The sequence below is a fragment of the Centruroides vittatus genome, unplaced genomic scaffold (assembly GCF_030686945.1).
Source record: "Centruroides vittatus isolate TY-2023 unplaced genomic scaffold, ASM3068694v2 contig_401, whole genome shotgun sequence".
In the NCBI taxonomy this organism is placed as follows: domain Eukaryota; kingdom Metazoa; phylum Arthropoda; class Arachnida; order Scorpiones; family Buthidae; genus Centruroides; species Centruroides vittatus.
The window spans coordinates 2168119-2192401 of NW_027122216.1; the positions used below are offsets into that span (position 1 = coordinate 2168119).

At 26.4% G+C, this 24283-nt stretch overlaps 1 long non-coding RNA gene across 1 annotated transcript in view; it reads left to right on the forward strand.

The window, feature by feature from the left end:
- Window positions 1-15870: 15870 nt before the first annotated feature.
- LOC136976566 (uncharacterized) overlaps window positions 15871-24283 on the forward strand; it is a 47092-nt gene continuing 38679 nt past the window's right edge. The window contains exons 1-2 of the long non-coding RNA XR_010880950.1: window positions 15871-15959; window positions 22008-22276. This is a non-coding gene — a long non-coding RNA (uncharacterized lncRNA). The remainder of the gene's footprint in view (window positions 15960-22007; window positions 22277-24283) is intronic.

The window sequence follows — 24283 nt, forward strand, 5'->3', positions numbered from 1 at the left end:
AAAAAAAATATATATATATTTATAAAGCCTTTTGGCTATTCCAATCTTCTCTTTCCTTTTATACAAACATAGCATTAAACAATTCTTCTTACGGAAGCAATGAAATCTATAGCAATGCCTTACAAATATCATCTACTTAAAGGAAGTTGTTTAAAGCCTGTTTGTTAAGTTTGACGACTAACAAGTACTTTAGAGAAGAAAGTGGTTATCTAATAATTCGTCTAGAGATAAGCGAATGAATAGTTGAACGTGTTTCCAATACAAAATAAACTCTTCTTTTCAGTTTATTTTATGAGGCCGTCGGAATAATAAATCAGATAACCTAATATATTCTTTAACATAACTTAGCTAGACATTCTTGTTCCTTACGATAATTTATCTTCCGTCTTTGATTATATTGTCTAATTTTTTTATTTTATTTTTATTTTTTTTCCTTTAGAAGCCATATAAAAATGTTTACAAATTGGATGAGGTTATAAGTATAGCCTATGAAAAATAATTGGTTTCGATAGAAATACTTGACAATAACCATAAATTTCTGTTCGCTAATAACTTGTAATGATCGTTAAAGAAAAATTAATTAAGTCTTTCTCTGCTTTCTTTTTTAACTTCAAAGATTTATTTAACTCGTTAAAATAGTCAGACTATAAGAAAACCGGAAAAATACAGATCATATATAAAGTTTGAATTAATTTTTATTGTTATATTTTTAAAAATCGCTACGTTTTTTTTTCAAGTAAGTTCTTCAGATCATTCTTCTTTTCAAAGACTGCTATTCCGGTTGAAAGATTGAGATTTTTTCTTGTTGATCGCCACATTTCTACTTCTTCACATGATTCATAACAATGGATCATATCGGCTGTGATAAATATTCTGTTATGTCTATCTCGATAAAGTTCGCTATGAAATTAAAATGTTGTTTAAAAACCATTTGATAAATTAACCGATAAATCTTTTTTTCTTATAAAATTTAAAGAGATATAAAAAGTTTAACTCTTCTTATTACAATTAAAAAGCTATCCTTAAACTTTCCTTTAAATCTTTTATTAAATCAAATCCTTAAATTTAATTGAAAGTTTATGGACTTCATGAGAAGTTTGAAAATTCAGCATCTCGAATTTAGTTCTTGTATACTTTACTGAGATTTAATTTGTGTAATAAACTTAGTTTCCACTTAAACAATTTCGAATTTTTAAAATTGACTTGATAATTATTTCAGAAAACTTTACATCTGTTGACGGATCATTAAAATAATGTTACGAATCTGTCGCAAATTTATCACGTTACACAAATTAGATAATTCAGTTTTTGTGGAGTTTTTGGAAGGTTTTCTGTTAGAACATCACTTTAATCATGTACTTTGTATCAAAGACTGGAAACAACCATCATCCAAAGATGTCAACAATGACCTGCACAAGTCAACTAACGCAACAAACTTTCTAACTTTATCTACAGAGGTCCACCTTGCTGGACAATTTCGCCAGCGGGGACAATGAAACCACACCATCTGTGCCAAAAAGAGGTTTACACTCTCACACAACGACGCGGGGGAATCGACTGAAGTAGAAATGTTCCACCACCAATATCGAAAAACGAATGACATTTATCGGGATCATCCTTGACCGAAGGTCGTAACGATACTCCCCCACATTGATGGTCTTCCTAAACTGTTCTACTTCCGAACTAACGTCCGAATCTAAGTCTTGCCCCGAAGGCTAACACTAGTTAACTAACTAACCCTCCGGCATAATGCTTATCTCTAGTAATAAATGTACTATCGCCTTTTTCTCTACATCTCTTTAATAAGTAATTTTACTTTATCACAACTTTTGCTTTTTTCTTAGAACTGAGTCAACGCGGGTGGTTCCTGTCTAAAATTAGATTAACCAATTTACACGTTCCCTTTTTTTCGCCCCATGTTCGTTCGTCTTGACCCATCTCTCTACCTACTAGAAATAAACTTTTAAGTTGTATTGCTCCTTTAAGAGAAGGTTAAATGTTTTGGATCGTCAATTTGTCATTGCTCAATTTCAACAGGGCAAACTCCCGTTAATTTAATTCTTGGGAGACAAAATTTATCGAGTTTTACATCAAAAAATAAATAAAAATAAGCCTTTAAAAGATGTCTAATTATCTTCCTCATCTCATACTCCTAATGATGGTTCACGAAAGATGCTATCGTTTTTTGTATTTCCTTCTTTTTAATTTCTACGTTAAAAATTTGTAATTTGTGTTAAGCGTGTCTTCGTAATTTAGAGGAAAGTATAAGAAATATTATTTATTTTTATCTTATGCTACAAACTGCAACAACAAAATTTTAGATTTTGCTGTTATAGTTGTATCGTTTATTAAGATATTTAAAGTTAAACAAATTTAAATATTGATTCTTACGTTGTATTTTTCATGCAAATGTGGAAGAATTACAAATAAATAGTCAAAATTTGAACTGATTCCTTTCGTTTGAAGAACTTTCTTTCATGAATAATCGTGAAATATTTTAACAAATGTAAGTTTTTTTTTATAACGAAAATGAATTACAAATTTCATTTAAAACTTGTTAAAATTTATAGTTATAATGGTTTCAATGAAAGTTTCGCTTTAAAGAGGATTAAAATTCAAAGTTCCTGCAGTTGCCTGTCTGTTGCGAGATTTTTATGCTTTTTTTGAGAATTTTGAAACTTTTCCGTTATAAATAAAAATATTTTCCAAAAATCTGAATGTTGTAGAGTTTATTTTAGGTAAAATACGTTCAGTTTTAATGAATAAAATTATGAAAACTGCAATTGTTTACAGATATGTGGAACATATCTGATGCAGAATTTTATGTTTTATATCTAACTCTTACGTCTTAAATTTTATTAAATTTAATATTAATTTGAACTAATTTTTAAAGCAAATTGTTAAATAATGCTATCATAAAGGTTTTTGCGTTGAGAAATTATAAAAACACACTTAATCACTTTAAAAATGAAACATTTTTAAATCATTAATAGTAAATACGTTTAATCAAAAAATCTTTAAAAGCAAACGGATAGTTTCATCTTCGTTTTTTCATCATAAAATCTTCAACTGAATAATCAAAAACTGATAAACATTGTCTCTTTCTTCGGTAAATTTTTCCTCTTTTTTTTTCATTATTTTTTCGAGTGGAATCACTTTTTTAATCTTCAAATTAGAGTGCTAGATATAGGCAAGCAATAAATCAATATTTGACAGTTTTGCAGAAAAACATGACGTATGAGATTTAATTATAAAATTTTGGCCAACGTCAGAATTTCTACTTTTTCCTTTTTTCATAAGAAAAAATCATTCAGAGAATCAGTAAATGTTTAAATGAAAAAATAAGAAAAAAAAGAGAGAATTTTTCGTAGGTGTAACAAATTTCTTTATCGTAAAGTTTATTTTTGTTAGAAAGAAAGAGTGAAAGAAATCGATTTTCATTTTCTTTTAAGATATTTTGTTTCAAATTATAGAAGTGAAGAGATATTTACAATCGTGCCTTCAAACACTGCTTCATTGTTATTAACTACAATGTTTCTTTGTTAAGATATGGATGCTTCGCAATACTTTTCCTGTTATAAATCAACGTCTTCATCTTTTCGTGAAGGAAAATCTTTTAACACGTATTCAACGCGTATTCTACAGTTCTTTTTTCCTCATAAATTTGAAATATTTCAGTGTTCATTGTCTTAAATACATTAACATTTTTTTGTTGATACGAGAAACGATAGATACGTTGTGTGAGACGTTATTCAAAGTTTATAGAATAGCTTGGCGAGTCGGCAATTTCGTTGCCATTTTAGTATTTAATATCATCCACTTTTATCTCGAAAGTTTTAATTTTTATTTCCTGATAGGACCATAACGCTTCATGAAAGTGTGTTGAACATCCGACAAGTACAAGACGTCTTTACTTCTATAACTACCTCTCTGGGTCATTCCTAAAGACTGCAGGTTAGCCAACGATTAGAAAACAACGCCCCTCAATCCAGAAGAGAACCATAAAATTTATGAGGTCATTCTATGAAGTAATCACCCAGCTTTCTCTCCTGTCCAACTTTTATGTTGTGGGGGAATTATTTCACTATCATGACTTTGATAGTTTGCCCTCTCTCTTTTTTTCGATAGAGTCTTCGGAATTTAGGCATTTATCAAACCTTAAATTATGGGTTCGAGGTCTTGGTTAAAAATTAATCATCTTCTACTGTTAATTATAACAATAGAAAGTTATACTTTAGAGGTATTCTAGTAAATTAAATTATCCAGGATTGTTTCCTTTCAAGATATGGCTCATAAACAATTTGTTTAGAGGTTTAGCTCTAAATTAACAATATCGATCTTAACGAAATTTGTGAATTTAATTAAACATTAAAATACTATTTTGCCTGATAAATTACACGATTATATATTAGACCTTCAGTTTTAAAATAGACAAATTAGGCATTAATTAGTTTACTGTTTAATTCGTTTACGAGTTAGTTCTTTAAATTATTTTCATTATTTAAGCTAAAACTTGTTGAACAAAACATATATATAATTACAAAATTTATATATAAAGATTTCTTTTATAGGCTTGTATTTTTATGAGGTAAAACAGCTGAAGACAGTTATATATATTCGCTATGCGACACTTTTGTCGATAAATAATTAAATTTTCACACTTAACTGTTTAAGAAGAGGAGAATATATAACAAATGTCAGTTTATAGGTTTAATGATCATCTCATTTCCAGGTGTTTTGTAATTCCGCACTTGAATTCCTTTTTTTTCTTGTCGCAACTTCCACGCTTGATGAACATCTTCCTAAACGGCGAGTGGCATCAACAGAGATAAATTAGTGAACACGTGCTAACACTATTCTTAGATGATGGTAACTATACAAATTTGGATCTTTTCCAAAATTTCTGAACACCAGAAAAAAAGAAATTTTTGCTTTTACGATCTCTTTCTATAATAGAAAAAGCAGAGTAGTCCGATTTCTAGTTGAAGTGTCGAAAGACAACAGCGAGCAGATGGAAAACATCGTTTATACCATTTTTCTGTCACTTCCCTTTCTTTATATGTTTTATTTTCTTCTGAAATATCATGCTGAAGTAAAATAGTTTGTGGTCAATGTCATCCGTATTTAGTAATTAACTGAGTATAATACTGTACAGAATTCTCTATCAAACATGTATTTAATATACAAGAGCTTAATATAATAAGAGCTTAATACAAAAATATAGAGTTTTTTCTTCATATTTTAGATGCATCGAATAAAATATGCGGATTAATAGATAACTTATAAAGATTAAAGCTATTTTCAAACAAGTTAAAAGCGCATAGTTGCATCTTTCATGTATCAAAGTTTAGCTTAAACCATAGTAAAAGTGCTTGATTTTAATAAAATAATTTTTAAACTTTGTTTTAAAAGGTCTAAATTTTCTTACTCGTGATGAAAATTCTGTTCTTCACGCTGACCTTTTTCTAAATATTCGCAAACACAAGATGACATTTCCCAGAAATTCTATTCCAAGAAGACCTGAGTAATCCATGAGAATTTTTCACGGCTTGGAAAGGAATTTTGGATATAAAACACCTACTATATTAAACTTTGATAAGATTAACATATAATAATTCTTCCATACGTAATTTACATATTTATAATTCAAAATTTCGCTTTTCCATATCGGATCCATATCAAATTTTGTTTTCCTCTAGTAAGAGGCAGTGATCAAGAATCATAACAGAATTCTGTCTCCACTCGGAATATTAATTCATCTGACAAATTACCTTCACCAAAAATTATTAATTTTACGTGTTTCGAGTTCAAACAAAATGGGTGGTGTAATGATGTTAATCGTAAAACTTGTATTGCTTTGGTGGTGCAGTTATTAACACTTTGCAGACCATTAAATTAAAACATTAATACTCGGTAACAAGAACAATAAAGTTAAGACATTTAACAAGAGTATGTTCGATTAAATAAACAAGCTACGATTGCTAAATTTGCTTTAAAATACATCACATCTGCACCAATTTACGTACCTAAAATTTATATTTCGATAGCGAAACCAATTGGATTTTGTACGTAAATGCCGTAGTTGACAGAATACTCATCGACTGCTTTATTTTGCTCGACATATCATCCATCGTTTTCTACTATGGAGAATGCGAGTTCCTCCTTACATATCTCTTGTCGTGGCAGCACCCCTGAAATTCCTAAGATGATACGCGTAACAAGAAACATATTTTTAGTCCTCATTTTCCTTGTTTATATATTAAGTCTATAAGAGATCGATTCGAAGAAAATATCCACAAAATGTTCTATTTTTGATCTTTATGCTAGTTATGAACCGCAAGAGGCGTTTTCATAACATTCTTGAAAAGATGAAAATATCTTTCTTTAAAAAAAAATAATAATAAATTCTTTTTGGGAATTCACAACAAAATTGACTTTTTTTTAAAAAAAATAACTAAAATATTTTATTTTAATTAATAAATTTACATTATTTTACTAGTTTTTGTATAGGAATTTTAATTTTTTCTCTTAAATGACTGAAGAGAATCTAGAAAAGTATTCTTTTCTTTTCTTTTTATAAGAAATTTTATTTGATTTAATGGCTCTTTTAAATTGCTACAAACTTTTAGAAATTTACAATTGAGAACTTAATAAGATATAAACAAAACTTTTACATTTTAGTAGTAAATAATTTCGTCTTATATTAACTAAAATATAAAAACATCAACATGAAAATAAATTTTAATTCAGAATCCGTTCTATGCTCCTTAAAATAAAAATACTTTACTTGTGAATAGTTTATGTTATATACTATGTTTAATGCATTCTTTCTGTTCCGTACATTTTATTACATGTTTGATATTTGAATTACAATTATATGCATTTTATTACTCTCTTTATAGCTCTTCAGAAGCAAGAGCATAAATTAAATTTCAACAAAATTTAAGTAATATCATTCTGATTTTAGAATAGAAAATTTTAAATTTAAAACAAATCTTATATGTATATTTTTTATATTTTTTAAATCGTGTTAAAATATATTTATATTTAAATTTCTATCATTTTATTTTTAGCGATGACCTCCCTGCGTGGTTTGTTTCTCCGCATGTCTAGAAGACTTTACAGGAAAGAAAACTTCGCTAACTTTTTTTTTTAAATAAAAAAAATACAATGGATTAAAACAATTGAACTAGCTTTAAAATATAATTTATTAATAAGTTTTTAAATTATTTAAAAAATTAAACAAAATAAATTTATTTAATTCTTCGATAATCAATATTTAACATTTTTTAAACATTTCTCCTTTCACCCAAAAGACTATTAAAGTTAAGTAATACGTTATTTTAACTTTTAAAAACATTTTTTATTGGATATAAATAGTTTTGTTACAACATAAATTTTTCTCTATACATCTATACATAAAATCGGTTTAAAAAATGTGTTAAACTTTTAAATCAGTGTTGAAAAGAAAATTAAAATTTATAATCTAGAATAAACGACTGAGAATATCAATCAAGTCACTTTTTTTTTCCATGAATCTTGTCTCTTCCTAACTTTTTCTCATCTATTCAACTCCCATTTTTTCATTTTTCCTTCATATTTTTAGAATTTTACTCCGACTGCATCATTTTAACTATATTATAGTTCGTAAATTGAAGAAGTTCAGCTATTTATTCGACGAAAGAAAATAAAATTTTCATTAAGAACTTTTTAAATTTTATATGATTCTATTTATGTTTTAAATGTTTTTTTCTATAAAAACGTTTGATCTTCTAGAAAAGTTTGCTTCATATATTTTTAAAGGATGCTTTCAATTAGTGGGAAAAGTACAAGATATTGAGGTAAAAAAAAAACAAAACAAACAAAATAAATTAAAATATAACACAAATTAATTTTTTTTTTACCAAAACCGAACGAAAACATTTTAATATAATCAAATTTAAAAATTGATATTATCAAGAACAATCTGAACATTTATGAAATTTCAGCTTGGATAAAATTATAGAGCACTTTACCATTTACAGTTAATTAAATTTGTCTCGTAAACAAATCATATAACTCTATTCTGGACAATTATAACTATCGTGAATAGAATATGCAAGGAAAAGCCGTAATTTCCGATTTATTTAGCATATTTTTGAAGTTTAAAATGTCAAAATAATATGGTTATAATAAACTTTTAATGGTTTAAGATTTCTTTTTAAAAAAATTTTATACATTTTACTTGAATATTTAATTAAGTTATGAAATTATGAGGTGTTTGTAGCCTATAATATAATCTAGCATGTAAAGTATATGTTTTTAGGTATTTTAACTTATTTTATAAAAAGAAAAACTTTTAAAAATTTAAAAATTAATATGAATCCAAACAAACAAACACTCTTTTAATTGATTAAAAAATAAATATTTAATTTATTTGTTATATTCTTTAAAAAATAAAATTTAATTTGTTTTCGAAACTATTTTTTTTATAATAAATATTTTAGAATTTCAGTATTTTAGTTTTGGTTTATCTTCATAAACTTTTATTCTAGAAAAAAAAATTTTATAATTTAAATTTTAGACCAATAAACAGCAAATTAGATCAAAATTTGGGTCGAGTCGAACCTTTTTAACAGAGTTATGTGAAGAGTTCAACTCATCTTTCTATTTAATTCAGAATAGGCTAAATTCTAAGATCACATGTTAACTATCGTGCAAAGTATAAGATGATTTAATCACTTTCAAATGACAGTTTGACCCGAAAACTTCATAACATCATAGTAGATGGTATGTAAAATGTGAACCGATGTGCAACCTTACACGAAAGTTATAAGCTCAGATATTTAGATCCCAACTCTTGTAGATAAAGTCAGAAGATCAAGTTTAACTTTCTATTCAAAATTTAAACTGTTTTACACTTTAAAAAGTTATTTTTTTTTGACATTTCATAACGCATTTAAAGTACTTTTGTAACTAAAGATCTTCAGTTATAAATTTTCATCCAAAGTTTAAACTGTTTTAAAAACATTTTCGTAGACATTTTATTACTTTTTTTCCACCAAAAATATTTATAAAAATTAAATGTAAAATCCTCAAAATTAAACTAAACTTTAGTCCGAGTGTTTTATATTTTTAAATAAGTTTTGTAGCTGCAAACGGCCATACAAAAATATATTAAAAATTATTTTTAAAAAAATAATTAAAAATATAAAATAAATATAAAGTTTGAAAGATCAACAGCTTAATTTTTTTTTAAATTGTAAATATATTTAAATTATTTATGCCTGTTTAGGCAATATAATTTAAATAAAATTCTATTACTTTAAAATATTTAAAAAAAGCGTAAAAATACGTTTTTTGGATGGAGAAAAACAAAATCAAATAACTTACTAATTTTTTAAACGCGACGTTCAAAAATTTATTTATTAAAAATTTGATAAAAGAAATAAAAAAGAAAAAAAAACACACTCTTACAAATAATATTAATAAAAGTAAACGTGTTTGACTTTTTAGATGCATTAACAGGTTATAAAACATTTTTAAAAAGTGTTTTTCGAACACACACACACACACACAAAAAAAAATTCTCTTCGGTTTTTTTTAAAAGTCTCCTATATAATTTCTTCTCATCATAGTCACAATTCGAAAATGTCACTTGGCAGTTCTTGACAGTATGTGGCATTTTCAGGTCAAAGAAAGGTCAAAAGACTTTGGAGATTTAAGAAATCACAGTGAAAGCAAACTGTCAAGTCAATTCATGCATCTCATAGTGACAAGTTCACACTTCAGAAAAGCATCGAAGTATTCTTCCTTTTTTTTAAGAAATATATTTTAAAAATAATATTATTATTTAAAAAAATGTTTTACAAAAATTAACTTTCGTTTTCTTGGATTTAATTTAATAAAATAAGCAATCAAGCCGTTTGAAATGCAAAAAAACAAAACAACAAAAAAATGCGCTTTGCTATTCAGATTCGTTCCATTTTATATAGAAAAAAATAATAATAATATTTTAAAAATAAATTTAAATTATTAAAATATCTAAATTATATTTTAAAATATTTATATAATTAATTAATAATATAATATTTTTAAAATAATTTTTTTTTTTTTTTTAAATGTGTAAAATTTCTCAATTGATTTAGCGATCGTGATCTTGATTTTCTCGGAGGTTTTTTTTCCCCCTTTTCTTCTATAAAGTATATTATGAAAATAATTAAAAATATATCTGCCAAAATTTTTATAATCAAATTTTTCTATCGTTTTTAGATAAAAAGTAATGACGTTAAACAAATTGAAAATAAATTTCCGATAGTTGCATTTTGGTAAAATCTTGGAATGTCTCCAACATTTGTTTAATCGATTTTTATTTAAAATTCTCTTTTCTTTCCTACTTATCAATCGAATCTTTTAAAAACCGAACTTGAATTTGTGTTTGGTTGAGATATTTCTCTTTTTATTCCTCCCTAAAACATCGGAAGAAAAAAAAATTAAGTTTATTTATATTGTTATAAACAGTATAAGTTTCTCAAACACGCAGCAGACATTTCAGAGATCGAAGAGGTCCGAACCATTTACTTTATTGAGACCCTCTCTACGTTAAAAAACACAAAATAGTGTTTTAAAAAATTATATTAAATTTTTTCTTTTTTAAATTTAATAAAAATAAATGTTTTTCCTCTTTTCTATACAAGAAATGCAGTGGAATGAATGCTTTGTGGGAAATATTTTTGAGGTCCCCTATTGTGAGCCACAGCCAAAGTCTTCTCATTCTGAAAAGGCCTGAAGACACATTCTTCTATTTTATAATAGTATGGCCAGCTTTTAAAAACTAATTCTCTTGTCGAATACTTATTAGGGTGAAATCAGTTAACAATTGAAAAACTAAATTGCTGTCTCATTTAAATGCTCAATTATGTTTTCTACATTAATATTTAATTTTCTTAATTTTACAGATATATAATTAATAAAAGAATCAATTAAGTCATTGCAAAGAAGGGGAGGATAAACGCTATTCTATTCATTAGGTTTTAAATGGAAAATATAATAATATCTTAATAAATCTATTTGATAATTTATTAAAACATTTTAAATTATGTTTTAATATATTCACGAAATTAATTTAAATATATTACGATTTTATGATGATGATTCTTTTTTAATTTTTATAAACGGATGCTTATTTATTTATTTCTCTTAATTAAAATTACTTATTTAATTAATAAAAATTAATTTAATTAAATTAGTCAAATTTTTAAATATTTAAAAAATAATTAATTGAGTAAAAGTGCAGAATTTTCTATGTTATTCATCTTAAAAAAATCCCTGTAAATTTATTGTAATTATTTAAAAATATGTCTAAGCTATAAAATATTGAAAACATTTCTGTGCTTTAATTAACTAGAAGGAAATTTTACTCTTTTTTTCATATTTTTTTTAAAGAAAAAAAGGAGAAAGTATCGTAATTCTTATACAGATCATCTCTCAATACTTTGATCGGGCGATCCGCTTCAACAAAGTCGATAAGTTAGCGTTATGTGTTATGGTCTGTACAACTATCAGACTTAACATCAGCATCACGTCTGATAATAAAAAAACAACGAAGCCGTAAAGTTAGAACTTTTCGTCGCTTGATGTAACTTATCGTCTCTAACTTACCATAAATATATCGGCAAGACGGGATCCTGGTTTACGTGAAATTGCTGAGAATGGAAGTTTCTTAAAGGGGAAAAAATCTTTCAACTGGCTTCCGTTATTTAGTATATTTTTATAAGCTCTTTTTTTTCATAAAAACCAATTCTGTACATGTTGAAAGTTATATATGTTTGTTAAATATTGGCAATAAAATTTAAGTCTCGTTTTTTTCTTTATAATAAATAAAGATTTTTAAGGTTTTTTTTGAGTTTTTTTATGTTAATTTTAGTTAAAAAGTGATGTTAAAATATAGAAGTTAGGGGAAACTTCTTTTTTCCGATGATTTTATGCATACAAATGAATATGCTACTCAAAAATGAAACCTTCTGGGTACAATGCCGAACGTTATAAAACTGAAAAAATTTAATTTAGGAAAGACTTCACTATTTTAAAATTTAATTTTGTAAAGAAAAATTGCTTTACAAAGCATCCGTATATGCTTATATTTTTATTAATTTTATAAACTAGTAATAAAGAAAACATTCTCTACAAAATGGCAATCGTTATTCTTATTAAAGAAGATCTAAAATTAAAATATGATTGAAAGTTCTCATCATCACAATAGGAAATATAGGTCAGAAAAAATCAATAATAATTATCCACAAGAAGAAAAAATGAATCATTATTTCTTATTTTGAAAAAGAAAATATGAATTGATCGAAGTTGAAATGCCCACGATGGCTCTTGAAATGAATTTTACTCTATGATAATTTATTCATAAGTAAAATAGTTTATTCATAAATCATATGTTTCGATTTTGTTTTTTTCTAATAATAATTAGATGTCCTGGAATGACCCTATGAAAAGTTTCTGCAACTCGGTCTCGTCATGCAGCAATCGTGCTTGACTGATCTCTTCCTTTATGTTAAACAGAAAGGGGTGGCACCCACGGCTAAGTGGCGTCTGTATAGTCAAACTCGATTTCTAGTTATACTTGCCCACTATCGTCCCCCACTCGCTAAATAACAAGTAGAAATGCCCTCTTGGCGTGATGTCGGTACCCCTTCGCTAAGTGACATCCCTAGTCGTTGGGCCATTAATCAATTTTGTTTACAGCTTGCCCACTGTAGTCCTGACAGCAGAGCCCGATCATAAACCAGCACAAAAGATTGCATGCTTGGGTACACACCACGTACAATCATACTCTCTGTTACTGAACCTGGTCAAAATAGTGGCTCACGCATGCCTACGAGATTAAGCGACTAAAATGTTACTCACGCGACATTTTTTACCCTTAAAGTCTGCTGGCGTGACGATCGTAAACTTTTGACTACCTCCCACCTGTTCTGGAGACACCTGCACCCACTTCAGCTTGCTATTTTCGTTCTGATTGGTTACTACGCGCTGCGTGACTATTGTAGTATCATTCTTATATCCTGTCCCTTTTACAATACTCCACCCACCCATATGAGGTAGATAATAATTTGTTATGATAGGTAGGCTACATTACGTAGATCTGACTACATGCGGTACGCCTTGGTACAAAGGTAATCACTCTTTTCATTCATTACAAACACTTATATTATTATTAATTGAGGGTAGTTCTAAGTAATAGCTGCTACCTCACGTTCCCAGAAAGAATACAAATTACCATTAATCTCTTGAAGGTTATCAATAAATGCGATAATTAAATATAAAACCATTAATGATTGATTTTTTTACAAATTTCAATACCGCTAGCTCAATGAGCGTTCTAATTAGCAGATAACTTTTAAGATGATTTGCAAAGTTAATTGCTCGATTCTTTTGTGAGAGGGCCACACAGTTTGTTGGCGCCATTTTCTAAGAGAGGTCCTATTGTTGAGATTAGGAGAGAAAGTCAAGTAGGTCAGGATAATCCATCAAAGTTCTGTGCTTATTTGTAGGTTCACCCTAGAACCCTCTTTTTACCTGAGGGATGGCTTTATTCCACCTTTAGTAGACCTTAGACACTCATTCCCACCATCAAGGTTATTCTTCACCCATGGTTCCACCCATTGACTGCAAAGAACTATTTTACTAAAAATATTTTAAAATTAGTGCAACATAACCTATAATAAACAAAACCACGTTGATCGTGAAGTTTTGAAAGGTCAAGCAAACCAGATCACTCATAAATACATGTTCAGATTGAAAAATAGAGGTAAGTACAGTACGTGGATCTCCTATAAATCTAAAAGAAATAATTTAATCTCCAAAATATAAATTTTACTAATGAAACGAGCATAAAATACAAAGAAAGACAAACAGAAAAATATTCATTTATTATTTTAAAAAACTCTCATGAAAATATAAAGTAGATTTTCAATGCATTTTGAGGTAAATTAATTTAAAAGTTGTTAACACCATTACAATTTTACAATGCCTATATTATAAATATAGGTAATTCATAAGAATGTTAGATATTTAAACAAAAGAAGAAGAAAAACCTTTATAATTTATGAATGTCTGTTGTTCGTGATGAGGTTTTTTTATTAATAAAAACGCATTCTTGATGTCAATGTTTGGCTATTGATCAAGAAAGGTTTACAAGTAATGAAATCTCTCTAGATTGTTCCCATTAATTTAATGCTTTTCCAATAAAATAACGTAAGAGAATTTCCTACTATTATTGACCAAATGTTATTGTGATATAGCTATCGCGTGATTAAGTTGAAATTTTTAAATTTCAACCGTTGAAATATGGATATATAACGTGATCAGTTGCGTTTGAATATTCATATATCTATTAACTAATGAAATAAACCCATATCAATCGTGTGACTAAGTGATATTTATATTTTAATATGTTCAATATTTGACAAATAGAAAATCACGCGATACTAACAAGATTATAATTTTTAAATTTTTTTCGATAAATTAATTTAAAAAAATAAACTATCGTAAATATAGAGTCAAGAATTGGACATGTCTTAAACGTTTTTTTCCCTTCTAGATAAACACTTAACTCATATTTCTGTTGAATGGAACGGTTTTTCAAAGGAATGAAATGACCTATAAACAAAAGCATATCTTTTTTCTTAAAATATTGCTATAATGTAGCATAAGTTTACTATTTCGAAGCAGTAGACAATCGTAGAATATTAAAAAGAATAGAGAAAATCACCCTTCCACGCAAATTTCGTGTACAGTCACGCGAAACAAGTAATATTTGACACATGGACCCGTAGCGTGTCGAAAATATTTAACATTAGTTTAATCCTCGAGACGATGACAAGATTTGTAATTTTGTCATCCGATAAGTGGATTGTTACATAGAGAAGCGTACAATTTACATTCCCTATTATGATTTTTAAATTAAATATTTAAAAGATTAAAAGAATTTTGACACAGTTTGCTTAGTTAATTTAGATAATCTGATCAGGAGGGAGAGAGAAACTTGGCGACGTTTTTGATAATCGCACTTTTAATGATCGGACTTTATACGATCTTACGAAAGAATTAATTCGTAATTTAAAAGCAGGAAAAATATTTTTCTATCTAAAAATTTCGACAACTTCTCTCTCCGTTCACCTGCTAAACTTACTTCTTTTGATTAATTATCCCGGATAATCTCTTTTAACTTAGAGAGAAAGCATTTATGAGTAACGTTTGTAATGTGGAAATGTGTAACCATTTATAAATGTCCGAATTATCGTGACGTGAGTTTAACCATAACGTGACTTTTAAACATTATGAAACAGAATAAATTCCCGTTGCTTCGCTTCTTCATATTTAAATAACTTTTGATATGAATAATAACGCTTAAAAATATAATTTAAAAGAAACCGCAAAAAACTACGTATTTCCATTATGGTATTTTACAATTTTAATTCGTTATGATAAAATGTATAAATCTTGTTATATCTTGGATAAATTTTTAATATTGGATAAAAAAAATTATTTTTGCACGTTCAAAAGGTTTATAAACATATCGATAAAATAATGTATTTGATATAAGGCCGAAACATATTTAAATTTTAAAATTTAAACCGTTAGCCAATGAAAAATTAGAATCCACACAGTCGCGTTCATGTAATAAAATAAATTATAAAAGCTTTGCTTTTTTATAATTTAATTTATATTGTTATTTTTTTATTAAATTAAGATAATAAAAATAAGAAGTTGAACAAAAAAGCAATAAAAATTTTATTTAAAAATTAATTATGTAGTATTAATGCCATATTTTAAATAAAAACATTAAATCCAAACACAATTTAAATATTTTTGTCACCAGGGGGCGCCAAAGGATGGGTTATCTTCTGCCGATAATCTAATAACGATTTACGAATAATTTTTACAAGAAAGAAAATCCGAAGAAATCCGTAATAAAATTAATGATTAGTTTACAAAATCTAAATCAATTTACTTAATTTACATTAAAATAACAGATTTTTGTCTGTTTTATATCATTTCAAACGAATTGTTTAACGAAAGAAATCCGATCAACAGTGTTTGTTATCATAATACGAGTAGATAAGAAGTATTTGAACAGAAAATCAATTATATTTAATTTGAAGAGATAAAAGAAGACGAAAATAATGCGTTTTTTAAACAAATATACTTGATTTAATTTCTATTTACGCAATATATAATTGAATGCAGTTACAGTTGCAGCATAATTACAGTTAGGCTTATGCCTAATGTAAGCTTATTATACTTAATACTAAATAAAGAGGTTTGTAAAGCCTCTTTATTAATATTAAGTCTAATTATTGTTTAGTAATTATAATTAGACTTGTAGTAATAGTTATTAACATTAAATCTAATAACTATTACTAAAGCCTAATTATAATTACTAAATGTAACATATACACTAAATTGATAATAACTATTACTAATAATTACTAACAACTACACAATATTTTATATTTTTTAGTAATATTTAAATCTAGTTATTGGTTAACAAGTTAATTATAATATAAGTTATATATATATATAAATCTTTATTAGAATAAAAAATATCCATCCTTTATTCTAATAAAGATACTCCCTGTTACTCCTGGTACTGGAGTAAGTCATACTCAGGATAGTTACGTAATTGATAATCAAGATAGTTAATTGCTTAGCTCCTGAATATCAGGAGTTACTCAGGAGCTAAGCAATTAGAAATATTAGAATTTACATTTTGTAAACAATATACTGATAATTTTACATCTTTAGTTATTTCTTTACAAATTTTTAAATTACATCTTCCTTTACAATTCTAATTACAAAATTACATAAATTGTACAATTCCTTCTTTGAAAATTTATTTAAATTTTCTCTAAAGTCTTGGGTTAAGCTTTGCTTGATTATGAGGTATTCCAAATGATTATCGTTTAACAAGTTAATTATTAGAATTCATTTTATAATATAAAACTGTATATATAATTTAAATAAGTGACACAATATATCTAAATATTTATTTTGTTCTATTTGTTAAATTCTTTGTGTATTTGTAAATACTAAAAATAACGAAGAATATAGAATTTAAATATAGAAAATGAATCTTTACAAATTGCCCTAGCATATTAATTTGTACTCTATGTAAATTATTGATATATTTTTTTAATTTTTAATTAACTTTCTAGAAAGTTTGGCAACATGCATTTCTTATTATGTATGATATAATTGAAATTCGTGTTAAGACTTAGTTTGCTTCTATTAAATAATTAATTATAAAATATTCTAAAAGTAGAAAGTTATTTGACAAGCTACAAATTTGAAATGATATTGTTTTTTATATTTAGAAGTAGGAAAAGTTCCAAAATAATGATTTATAGTTATAGAATAATAGTTCATAATTTACATTTCAGTAGAAGTTATAGATTTTTGAATTTTAACGGTCGTATTGGCATTAGTCCAAAGGGTTACTGTAAAACACTACATAACATTTGCTGTTCTGTCATATTATGTCAGCCATAAGAAACGTTGAAAGAAACAATATATATAACCACATATTTTTTAGTTTTTAAATTAATTACTAGTAAATGTCATAATGTCATTGATTTCTTTACAAACTTATATCTTGACATCATTATATGCCAAGATCTAAGTTTGTAAAGAAATGAAGTAACTTCTTAAGATTTTTTTTCTTATTTTATAGATATTCTGTTGAGAAAACTTTATTTAATTATGCTTAGACAAAGTTAGAAGTTTCAAATAAAATACATTCTTTGAGTTATAAATTAGCCATTTTTTTTTAAATTGTACTTTCTCAATATTATAAAAACATATTTAACTATTTGCAATTCTAGTAATTTCTGCATTTTAGATAAATAGAAAAGGAAACCCAGAATAGAGTAAATAGAAGAATCAAAGAGGATTATTAATGCAGTCAGATATCCATTAATGTAATGAAAATCCGAAAGGTTCTAAGCTTTACTACTTGTTTATTTTTCCTTTCACGTCTGCCTGTCCTCAGGAAAGAAGAATCAAAATGGTGAAAATAACGATTCTGAACTCAAATATCTAGTTTATAATTTATATTTTAGATACCGATAATTGATTTCATTATTTTTATTTATATAAAAATTGTAATTTTAATCAGTAATAAACTTTTAGTAGAAATAATTATCATATGAATACTAACATAGGCTATTTGCAGTGAGAATATTCTAAAATAGAATATTCAACTATAAATATTAGACAAAAAATATCTTTATTAAATATCTTTATTTAAAAGTAAAATATGTAATGGACTAATATAAAAAATGAATACTAATTTATCATTAAACTAGAGGTTATGAGAAAATATTTTTGTGTGTTTCAAATGTAAATTAGAAAACTGATCATTTAAACAATTTGTATAAATCATTAATTAAAATGAGCTATGATTTTCTTACATTTTGGACGACATATTTCAAAAATAATTTAGAATAATTTTCATATTTGAGTCAGCTTATTTTCATTTGGAGAAAATAATTAATTCTTATTTTTATAATTTACGTAGGCAATGATTATTAAATATGATTAACCATTCTACTATAATGATATTTTTATCACTTAATTCTATTTTTAATTTTAAAAAAAGAAGATACTTATTCTCATATGGTATCATGATATACGATACCTATTATTATAAGAAGAAAATCATTTAAATACTTTCTTTTAATAACCAGCGTGGCTTTATTATGAATGATAATTGATCCTTTTAATAGAGTGGATCATTACGTTTTCCTAATAATCTATTGCTTGAAGAAAATCAGAATTTCCCTGACTAATTAATAACCCCGGAGCAAACATTGCTATATGATTTCTGAAATTGAATGCAAGACATCCTTTCGATGAGAATATTGGAACACTTAATGATTTCAGCAGAAAATTCATGTTTTAATATTGAATCGAATACCCAAACCACTCAACTATCTGCTAAAAGGCAAGGTCTCTGATGAGCAACAATATCGAACTGGCTATCTTCATTAACTGTTATCGTTCAGATAATCAAATGGGTGTCCATCCTTCTTATCGCTACTTCTAAACTATCAGGACTTAGTAACAATAGCTTATCTCTCATAGATTCTTTGTTATTAGTAGGACAAATAGATGTCAAGGTACGCTATGCACATTTTTTTATTTCATCGTTGCCAAGTTTTCCGTTTAACGTCTCTTATATTAACCTATATATTCTTATCGAATGTAGTTAAAAAAATAGATTACGACTCTTGTAACGCAATTTGTAAGTGATTTTATAGAGTGCACATGAATACACAATAAAATATAATGGGAAGGTTGTAACATAAATCTTTAAGAGAAAAGTTTTACAAAATGATAAGTTTATCATCATTTGGTTGGAAAATGGTTACAAATGTTTTTTAAGTCTGTGTAAATTGACTTAAACAACGCTATAAATATGTTTGCTAATAGGAATTTAATTCCTTACATGAATAACTATCTTTTAATAATATATCCTCATTTTCAGTACACTAAGGGTATAACTTATTATTCTTATTATTTATTTTATAATATATAAAAAATTATAACAACATTGTATGCTCCTAAGCTGTTTAATTCTGAAATTTTCAAAATAATTATTTATAATTGCTCTCAAGAATCCAGTAATTTGTTACAATTTTTTAACTACCACCATTATTTAAATATGTCAACATGAAAAATTATTTCTAACAAATTCTGTTTTCGTTAGATTTCATATGTTACTCAGTCGAATCTAATGATATTTATTATATGAAAAAAAATAATTAAAATTTTGAAAAAATTCTTTTAAAAAATATTAAACTCCTGTTTATTTTATCATAGTATTGTGGCCTAATCGTATAGCCTGTAATATTAAAAATAATAAAATGATTTTAACATGTGAAGCCAAATAGAAATAATTTAATATTTTAAAATTAATTATCTCAAAAATCTCTCGTATCTACATCGTTAAATTTACTAATTTTATACTAGAATATATTGACTAGTATTAGATTAATGTTTTTAAGTTAGGCCTCTAAGTTTCTGTAATTGTTGCTAGATAATTGGAATTTTACATTGAACAATTTTCCACAATTTCTCAAAAATTTATCTTTCTGTAATAAGAATGAATTAATGTAAATTCATCAAAAGAATTATAACTGCTGTCAGCAATTTAATGATAAATTGTATCTTAGTTTCTGTTTTATTAATGTATTTATAATGACTGTAGATGAGATTAGATCTCTAACGTTTAGATTTGTACTCGAATAGAATTTTTCATTTTCATTCTTTCCATCTTTTTTAATTTCTTTGTATAGTAAAATATAGAGCGTGTTTACATTAATTTATAATCTTTATTTGTAATTTTTTCAACTTATTCGAAAACATTCATTATGCATAAAATCGATTCTTAAAAAAAGATAAAAAAAAACTTAGATTCGTTTTATATATGCAATCCATTTGTCATAGATTTACATTTATTCTCATTAGATCCCGTATGACATTTCGTGTTTACAAGCATTAATTCAACGTGTCACACAGCTTAAAAATAAGAAATATTATATATATCAATCAAAAATGTGCTGTAAAAATGCCAATTAATTTTTCTAAACAAAATTTATTTTCAGAAGGAATTATTAAGTAAGTGAAAATTAGAAAAATATCTCGAAACATATACGAAAAATTAATTAGCATTAAATTGTTTAGATTTGTTATTAATTTATACAATATTTTAAAGTAGTTTCGAGGAAATAATAAAGCAAAATTAATAAATGTCACGGTTTAAGCTGAAGAAACAAAAAAACTTAACGAACAATTAAGTTTTTGTACAAGAAAAAATTAATTAAATATATAATTCATAATGGCTTTTCTTCTGATGTCAACCCTGAAGAGATATTCTGTCGATCCTATAGGCTATAGGTTGTTTTATATTTATGTCTTTTTTTTTTTTTTACGCATATATTTATTACATGTCAAGATGTTACCAAATGATTAATAAAATTTCAATCTAGGCATTACAAAAGAATCGCTTTGAAATAAATTTAATTGATTACATTAATTATTTTCTTAGTGAAGATTTTCTATTCACCAAGTTAGTTGTAATATCGTAATATACTTTTAACAAAGGACTAAAAAAAGTTATTAACTTATATATTGAGGCTATGTAACTTTTAGATTGTTTTAATATGTAGAATTTATGGCAATGAGATACAAAAATGGAACTCGTTGAAATGATTCATAGTTGTTTCATTGAAGAATTCGAAACAGAATAGAGTTACATTTTACTCATCTGGATATAATTCCATCATTCAATTCAATTCTTTCATGTTATTCAGTATGACAACCATCGTCATAAATGTCACTTTCTACTAAAAGTGACACTCTCACGAAGTGACGTTCGTGATGATACTATCAAGGTACGAACGAATCCAGATATTTATAAAACATAAATCATACTGAGTTACAGATAAGAATAGAATAGTTTTCTTCGAAGTCGTTTAGCTACATAAGTATAGACTGTGTATCACAATATATATCATTTTTGAACAATTTCAATGCATTTTCTTTCAGATATTTCAAGATTTTCAAGTTTATTTTATGCTTTACTAAAGTTGTATTTAAAAGTTAATAAATAAACTGTTAAAATATTTTTGAGTATATAATATAAAGTAATTTGATACTAGATCTAAAAAGTGTAATATTTTTGAAATATTTAAATTATTCTAAATATATTTTTTTATAAACTAGATTTTAGTTTAATAATATCGACTTTAAAATTTAGGAGGAAGTTTATTTGTATAAAAGTTTAATAATAAATTGATATGTTACAGTAAAAAAATGATTCTCACGCCTTTGTTTGTTGTTTATACTTAGCTAGAAAGGGATAACTGTATCAGAGATAAGGTTAACCAATATGTAAATAAAACAGTTTAAAAAATTATATAGTTCTTAAACTCATCAGTCATTGTCTTTTATAGAACTGGCAGCTAAATGGAAAAGTTAAGAGAGAGAAATAGACTTAATAAGTGAGAGAAAAGGACATCTATCATCTATGCGAAGCATTTCGTGATTCGCCAAGTGTCTCGCAGAACAGAAATTTTCATTAATAACAAAAAGGATCTGTACTTCAAATTTTTCGAAGTTTTTATCTGCCATTTCTTCGTAAAAGTCTATTGAGGATAAACTTAAATATTTCATGCAGCTGTAAATATCGATGGGGAAGAAAATAAGATTTATTTTTCTATAAGTAAGTATTAAACTATATTTCAGACAGTGTAATACATCATTTGAGTTTTTAAATATAGAAAGAGAAAGAGAATTTTTACTTATAGAAGTTTGTAGCAGATGGTTCCGATTTGAAATTACTTTAATGTACAAATATTAAATGAAAAGTTTGATAGAAAATTAATTGAATTCATACTAATCTAATCACACACTCTGATCATCGTTAAGATAACAAGATATAGTTTATAAAAATCTCGTTAAGGGTTTAAGATTACTCTTCATATTGAACATGTACAACAATTATCGATGAAACGCGATCTGCCCATCTGCATACTAATCACGGTTCGAGATATAAAAGATTCGATCTTTCAAAGGCTCCGAGCAATCTATTTTCTTATCCATGCAGATACATTAAAATGTGCAATGATTTATCATAGCTAACGATGCATCTAAGAGTCCTAGGTTGTTTGACAGGCAAACAGGGAACATAAAAGGTCCCTTCATAAATCTCGTCGGTAATAATTCGATATCTGTGAAAAATCATGTTAAGCGAGATCGAAATTGCTGCTACATCTAATTCCTAAATGAGAAAAAGTAATAACTGTTCAAATTAATTAGTTTTTTTCAATAAATTCCGTACTTCCAAGTTCGACACGAGGAGGAATTTAAGATTAACAAATTAGTTTTGTAGACTTCAAAAATGAATGAAGATTCGATAATTCTTTTAGTTTTTGACAGAACGAGTGATTAGACAAATTTGTATGGAGAAACGCCGAAAATAATGTACCGTTCCCAAGAAAATGCACGCTGCAAATTTATTAGGAGTGGCAAACTGTTTAGCCTAACACAATTTACATTAAGGTATAACGATGTGTAAACGCCTAAATAATTATGAAAAGAATGGAATATGCCACTCGAAATCATTCATCGTTATGCGAAATCGGACGTTTCCGCATCTTGTTTCGAAATAATCAAATATGATAAAATTTAACTTGTATAATACGGAAGAAAACACTTTAATTGCCGAGTGAAACAAAGAGAAAATGATTTGGCACTTTCGCATATACCGTCACGATACATCATTGTTAATTGCTGGGACTTTGGACTCGCTAAACGCAGTGTAATTTTCATGGTGAAGAGGTGCCGGGTTAAAAATAATGAGAGGTACACACGCTCATTGCACATAACGTGTAATCAATTGACGGGAAAAGTTTGCTAGAGCAACCAAGTCACGCGATTGGATTACGAAAGCGTGTTCATACCTTTATCTTTTGGTAACTTGTTCAATGTTCATTTGCACGCCAGACTAGTTTCGAACCTTTTGATAAAATAAATGGCTTGTTAGCCTGTTAAAGAGAAGAACTCCTTCCAGAAAACAGACCATTTTTTCCCTCTCTCTCTCTCTCACTTAATTTATTTCTATCTAAAATTATGTTTCAAGCAATTAAGAATCATTTTTATTCTTATTCCAACAGGCCTGTTGCCTGGGAATATTCAGTTTCACGAACTTACTATTTTAACTTCTCTCTTATAAACAGAATTTTTTAAATATAATTTTTTTCGTAGGTGAATTCTGTACTAACTCGAAAGCTACGAACAGAAATTTGTATCATGCCTTATAATTAATGAATTACTAATTAATAAACTCTTCTTAATAAATTAATTTATTTAATTTGGTATGGTAGAATAATTGCTATTTTAATTTCACTTCCGTAACGTATTTCAATAATCAGTTCACTTGTAATTAATTAATTTAAGAGATAAAAGAATTTTTTTCTATTGTTTAACAGTCATTAAGTAAAAAACAAAAGCAGCTATACATTTTTATACCAACCAAAAATTATAGACTATCTTTGTCAGAAGAAATTTAATGAATATCAAAGATTTATGATACTTGTTAGACTATAATAAATGTAATTATAGAATATAAATTATAGAAATGGATTTATTTAATACATTATTTTGTTTCTGTTTTCATGCAATCTATACTTAGACCTACGTTATAATTTAGATAATTCTGTGAAAATAT